This window comes from Salvelinus sp. IW2-2015, linkage group LG15 (genome assembly GCF_002910315.2).
Source record: "Salvelinus sp. IW2-2015 linkage group LG15, ASM291031v2, whole genome shotgun sequence".
NCBI classification, from domain to species: domain Eukaryota; kingdom Metazoa; phylum Chordata; class Actinopteri; order Salmoniformes; family Salmonidae; genus Salvelinus; species Salvelinus sp. IW2-2015.
Window position 1 is genome coordinate 29,597,940 of NC_036855.1, and position 7,049 is coordinate 29,604,988.

The window sequence follows — 7,049 nt, forward strand, 5'->3', positions numbered from 1 at the left end:
AGTCAAGCATCAAGTCAGCCATGCGAGTCCAGCTATCGAGTCAGCCATCAAGTCAAGCCATCTAGTCAGCTATCAAGTCAGCCATCGAGTCAGCATGGAGTCAGCCACTCGCTATCGAGTCAGCCAGGGGCAAAACATTGGCAGCTCTAAATCTAAAAATGTCCCTGGAAAAGTTAGGGTATTCATCCAATCATTTGGAAAGCAATAGCAATCTGAGAAATCCATTCAGACACGACTCCCATTTATGCCCTTTAGCATTAGTGTAAATATATCTATCATGTCATGACCCCTAATTAAGAGGCATGTCCATTAGAGCACTGGGCTTTTGCATTGCTTGTGGATCTAACATATATGCAGGATGTTAGAAATGACAGGAAAAGGCTTAGCTTATGTACATACAGTGTAAGCATATCTGATAAGCAGTCAGGGAGACTGTTTAGTTTAGATGTGAATCTCTCGTCAAAAAGCATGTGTGCGCCTGTTGTTTCTCGTCTGACTGAGTTCCCTCCATTCCTCTATATGCAGCCGCATTCTTTTATAGCACTCGTTTTTTACTGCAGATTATGTCCATCCTTGTATATGTTGTATGGCTTGTGCACTCACTCTGTATGTTGTGGCTGATCATGGTTACAATGATTTAAGCTGTTAATGTATTTTTTGTTGAGACTGTTTTTACTTAACCTGGTGTTTCTCTCCTCTCCTCCCTCAGCAACATTGCAGTTTCCTTATTTTATCTGTGTTTTAGAGAGCACAGAGTAATTGTGTGGTGTTGTTTTATGTGTTTGTCATGAGTGTAGTTGGCATCGTCCAGCCTGTGCTCACTTGAGTGCCCCTGTCATTTCAACTATGAACGGCCTTGGCTAATAGCTGTATTAATGAATATGAATCCTCTGTATTTGTTTATTGTCTCACCCATCAGCAGTGCCTGCCAAATGGAACATGAGTGTCTATTTTCCCCTCTGTCTTCTTAGGAAAAAGGAATCATTTAATTGTTTAAAGATGAATACAGCCTTAATTATCAAAGCTGTTACAATAAACCTCTGACAGGCCGTAAATTATAAAGCAGAGTTTATAGACAGCCATATAAAGCACCAGCGAGTTACCTCCCCCGTGTAAAACATAAACAGGCCCGAGCTAAGAAGAAAGGAAGGGTACAGAGGGGAGAACTGCAGTTTGAATGAGCTCGAAGCTGCCTCAGATTTCCACTCAATAGGTGTTGTGTTTGATTTGCGCAATTATCGCCCGCAACAAAACACAAAACCCGCCGCGTGCCGTCTCGTCGGCGATGATGAATGCCCCGCTTCGCTGGGAGGCAGCCCAGTAGAGAGCATGTGCCAGTGTTGAGCGGAAAACCGCCCCCTCTTCCGCCTTACGACTGGGAAGTGGAGCACACACACACACACCACACACACAACACACACACAACGATTACTTCAGTGCAGTTCTCGTTTTCCTTTTTATGTAAAAACCCAAACCCTACTGCAAAGCTTTGTCTGAAAAAACACTACAAAAGACCAAATGTGTAGTTTATACTGGAATAGATAAGTGACTGTCAGTTGCAATAGCAGTTTCAAAAGAGGAGCAGTTATTGGACTTACATTGCATTCACACAAATCTCCATTTCATACAGGAATTCTCTCTTCTCCTTCTCCCTCTCTCTCTACTCTCTCTTCATCAGCTCTCTCTACTCTTCTCATCATCTCGCCTTTCTTCTCTCATCTCTCTCTCTCTCTCTCTCTCTCTTCTCTCGCTCCCTCGTCTCTCTCCCTTCTCCCTTATATCTCTCTCTCAATCTACTCTCTCTCTCTCTCTCTCTCTCTCTCTCTCTCTCTCTCTCTCTCTCTCTCTCCTCTCTCTCTCTTCTCTCTCTTCTCTCTCATCTCTCTCTCTCTCTCTCTCTTCACTACGACAAAAGTAAAATAGTCCCATGCTTGGCCTCATCATCAGATACTGTATATAGCTATAGTCTTTCTGTTTTAATCAATGCATTATTCCAGTCATTAGGTATGCTTTCGGAAAAATGTTCATTATATTAAACCATTTGAGGCTCTTCCAAAGTTATTTTCCAGTCCATTGCTGTACATGTCCACAAGGAGCTCTTCATGAAAACATAGCGACCAATTCAATTTCACCTATACAAAGACTTACTGTTTCATAGACCCAAGTATATGATTTGACGCATAGAATATTGTACACTGTCTCTGGGTATTTCAGCTCTCTATTCGTCTCACACCACTAAAATGCAACCCCCCCCCCCCATCGTTATGTATATGTTATCCCTGTGTTGCTCCGTTCTCAAACAGAGATCATTGTAAAACCCTACATCTGTCACAAGCCATATTAGATAATTTCTCTCCAAATTTCACCCTAATAAGAACATAACCAATCTTCTCGTTTGTACAGCTGGGGCCTTTTAAGAGTGTAAGAGAGAGCTCCCCGCCAGATAGTACTGTTCTCAGCCTAACTCCATAGGCGTGTTTTCTGTTGTGCAACAAATTGGAAATTCCCTAATTTGGAGTCCATTTGATGTAGTCATATCGCGATGATTAATTAACGCATCTGCAGTCTGCTTCGGCCAGCCACGCATCTAAATGAAAAACTACATTGACCCCAAATGCTCAGTGTTTCTCTGTAGCCAGCTGCTGTCAACGTGGGCTTTGGATCTGAACTCGGTGTGTACTGAACTTCCTCTCGTCCTGTTGTTTGCTGTCACTGAAGTAAGGTATAATTGTGTTTTCACTGTATTCCTTTTTGGATGTCTTGGTTTCATAGAGCAGCAGTTCCTGTCTGTGTTATTGGCATTGGCATCACGACGCTGTATGCTGTCTTTTCCTTCTTTTTTCCAGTTCGACAAATACGCTCCAAAACGGACAGTCCATTCATTAGACATTCAAAGGTAAGTAACCTGTATTTTTCCTTTCAACACTCCATCACCATGCCATTTAAGTCATGTTTTTCTGTTCAAATAGTTACTGTGGTTAATAGTTTGAGATTGGAAAAAAATCAATTCATTCTTCTACACGTGTTGATATGTGTGGTTGTCTATGTGCTCTTGTGTAATGTTTCTAAGAACTTGGTTTTTGTGTCTCTCTCCCATGTCAGTTCTTCCCCTCCTACCCCCCCAACAATGCAGCATGCCCCCGCTGCTTCCCACACTCAGACCCTTCGCCAGAGCCTGCCCTCCTTCCCCACCCAACATGTTACAGTAACAGTAACAGTGTGTTTTACTGAGGGCTGAGAAATAGGAGGCAGGGGCATAATCCTCACCACAACCCCATAATGAGTAGTCTCCCCTCCAACAGTACACATGTTTGTAGTGGTTCATCCTCAATGCTGAAACCAGACCTAACTCACAGACTGCTGCTACATATAATACTAGACGTTATGCTTTGGGACCAGAGTTTTACATGTGGGTTAGCCTATATGGATGGCCCCAAGCTTCATTGCTTTACAATGCACAAAGGCTCACAATATGCCCCTTTTCCTTTCCAAAAGGAAGCTTGCAGAAGCCATGCCATTCAATGTACGTCAGTACAGTTGATTCAATTTATTCATCATTCTCTCTCTGAACATGACATACATTTCACCATTTCAAATGTTTTGCCCTGGAACAAAGGAGACCGATTGAAGGGAGTGTTTTTATTGTTTTCATATGGATGTGTTTTAAATGTTTTTGAATGTTCTGATTTCCCTGCACCGCAACAGAAACAAAAAGGGCCTTCCAACAGATGTGTGGCGTGACTGCGGTGCACTGGGGGCTTATGCTCAGCAATGACAAATTCAAAGCCTGTGGTTACACTCAATGACTTCATTCCAGATGAAAGGGAGTGACGTCATTCGGGCTGTTTTGATAATGCATAATTGCTTCCGTGCCTTTTCAACCGCCATCAGGCAAGGCACCGGCATCGAGTCAGCCAAGGGCAAAACATTGGCAGCTCTAGATCGGAAAAGTGTTCTCCGGAAAAGTTCTGAGTATTCATCCATCAATCATTTGGAATGCATATAGCAATCTGAGAAACCCATTCAGACAGGACTCGCATTTGTGCCCTTTCAACATTAGCCTAATAGATACAATCCATCATGTCATGACCCCTGATTAAGAGGCTAGGGCCCATTTAGAGCACTGGGAGCTCTTTGCTTTGTGGAATCTAACATGTCATAAAACCCAGGCAAAAGGCTTAGCTTATTTACAGTACATTACACAGCTATGTGATAAGCAGTCAGGGAGACTGTTTAGTTTGAGTCTCTTAGTCAAAAAGCATGTGTAGGCTGCTGTTATCCTCTTCTGTCTGCAGCTGATCCCTCCATGCCTCTATATGTCAGCCGGGCATTATTTATATGCACTCTGTTTGAAGAGGAAAAGAACTGGAGTTATTTTGTCCTCTTGCCAGTAGTGGTATTATGTGGTGTGTGGCTGTGTGCGTTCACTTCTTGATGTTGTGGCTGATGCATTGTTGCTACAATGGAATTTAAGGCTGTTAATGTATTATGTTTCGTTGAGACTGTTTTTACTTAACCCGTGTTGTTTTCTCTCTCTCCCTTCCCTCCAGTAGCATTGCAATTTCACTTCCATTTGACTGTTTAGAGAGGCACGAGTAATGTGGATGATGTGGTTGTTTTTAMTGTTGGTCATGAAGTGTGCAGTTGCATCGCATCGGCCCAGCTGTGCTCACTTTTGAGTGCTCCGTGTCATTTCAGCTACGTAACAGCCCTTGGCTAATAGCTGTAATTAATGAAATGATGAATCCTCTGTATTTGTTTATTGTTCTACACCCTCAAGCAGGTGGCCTTGCCAAATGGCAACAGTGAGTGTCTATTTTCCCCTCTGTCTTCTTAGGGAAAAGGAACATCCTTAATTGGTTAAAGATGAATTATTGAGCTTTAATTATCCAAAGCTGTTTACAATAAACCTCTGACAGGGCCCGTAAATTACAAAGCAGGAGTTTTATAGACAGCCATAAAGCCACCAGCGAGTGTTACTCCCCCGGTGTAAAACATTAAACAGGCCCGTGCTTCAGAAGGGGAGGAGGGGGTAGAGGGGGAGAAGGGGAGCTGACCAGTTGAATGTGCTCGGAAGCTGCCTCAGCATTTCCACTCAATAGGGTGTCTGTGTTTGATTTGGGCCAATTATCGCCCGCAAAAACAAACACGCTGCCCGCCGCGGTGGCCGTTCTCTGCGGCTGGATGTTGAATGGCCCCGCTTCACTGGGAGGCCCAGCCCAGTTAGAGAGAGGAGCTGTGCCGAGTGTGTTGAGCGAGAAAAACCGCCTCCTTTCCCGTTTACGTCGCAGGAGTGAGGCACACACACACACACACACACACACACACACACAGATTTCACTGATTCATGTGCAACCCGTTTCTCTTCTTTATGTAAACCCAAACCAGCGGTGGCTTGCCAAGAAGGCTTTGTCAAAACACTTCCAAAAGTACATGCAAATGGTTTGTGTATTTACGGAATAGGAATAAGTTACTGTCAGTTGCAATTAGCCAGTTTCAAAATAGAGGAGCAGTATTGGCTTACATGAAGGCATACATAATCTGATACTGTATATGAGGCTATAGTCTTTCTGTTTAAATCCAAATGTCATTATTCCATTAGTCATAGGGTATGCTTCGGAAAAATGTTTCATTATATTAAACCATTTGAGGCTTCCAAAGTTATTTCAGTCCCATGCTGTACATGTCCACAACGAGCTCCCTTGCATGGAAAACATAGTCTGCCCAATTCAATTTCCCCTATAAAAGACTTACTGTTCGTATACCCACAGTTATATGATCTTGCGCATAGAATATTGACACGTCTCTGCGATTTTTCTTTCAGGTCTCTCTTTCTTTTGTCTCACACACTAAAATGACAACAGAGAGAGATCCAAAACTGGACAGTCCATTCATTAGACATTCAAATGTAAGTAACCCTATTTATTCCTTTCAACTCCATCACCATGCCTTTAGTATGTTTTCTATCAAATATTTACTGTGGTTAGGTAGTTTGGAGATAGGAAAATATCAATTTCTTCTTCTGCACGTGTTGAAGTATGTGTGGGGTTTGTCTCTATGTGTCTTGTTGTAATCTGTTTTAAGAGGTGGTTTTTGTGTCTCCTCCATGTAGTTCTTCCCTCCTACCCCCACAATGCCAGGCATGCCCCGCTGCTCCCCACTCAGGACCTTCAGCTCACTGCAGGAGCCTTCCAGCCCAAGGTTAGCCCCACAGACCTAACACACACATGTATTGCAGACGACAACACACATACAAAATACAGCGTACCTGCTTTTACTCATCCCCTCGCACAAAGCAAGTCCATTGTACGCCCCAGACTACACATGTAATCCGAACTCGTTCCCTAACCCACACAGGACAAAACCCCATACGGCAGAAAATAAACGAGCACCTGGGTTTTTCACAAACCGCGCCCCGCTGGCAACTTACCATTCTCTCGACGTCTGCACTCCAAGAAATGAGGATAGAATCAGGGGGTCTGAATAGCACCAAGCCTTACTTTTTCCATTCTGTGTACAGGGCAGCAGACAGCTAGAACGTATTGAATTTGAACCGGCCTGATAAATCTGCTCCCTGCTTCTTTTTTCCGCCCAATATATGGGACTATGCAAATCAAGGCCGTGTCTCTAAGCTGGCTGGGCCTGAGCCGCCAGGCACTGCGCCTCGGGCGCTGGCACTGGTGCAGGGGGAGATAAGCAGGGCAGCCGGTGTGTGTGCGTTGCGCTGTGCGGCGCGTGTGTGCGCGGCGTGTGTGCGCGCGTGTGTTGCGCGCGTGTGTGCGCAGGGCGTGTGGTGCGCGCGGTGTGTGCGTGTGGTGTCGATGCAGGGCCTGGCATGGCACCCAATAGGTCTGACTGCGGGCTGTTGTAAGCCGCACAATCAAAGTGGCTAAATCCCCTGGTCTTATTCCAGCACAGGCTCTATGTATGGATGCCTTTTGTTGGCTGCCTCCAGATGGTTAGAGGTGCAGGTACAGTTAGCCCCCTCCATCCGCTCCATTCACGCACTCTAAATCCCCCGCCCCGGCTGGGCAACCACTGAGGAGCAG

At 44.7% G+C, this 7,049-nt stretch overlaps 1 protein-coding gene across 1 annotated transcript in view; it reads left to right on the forward strand.

The window, feature by feature from the left end:
- LOC111973641 (autism susceptibility gene 2 protein-like) overlaps positions 1-7,049 on the forward strand; it is a 429,231-nt gene that overhangs the window by 407,540 nt on the left and 14,642 nt on the right.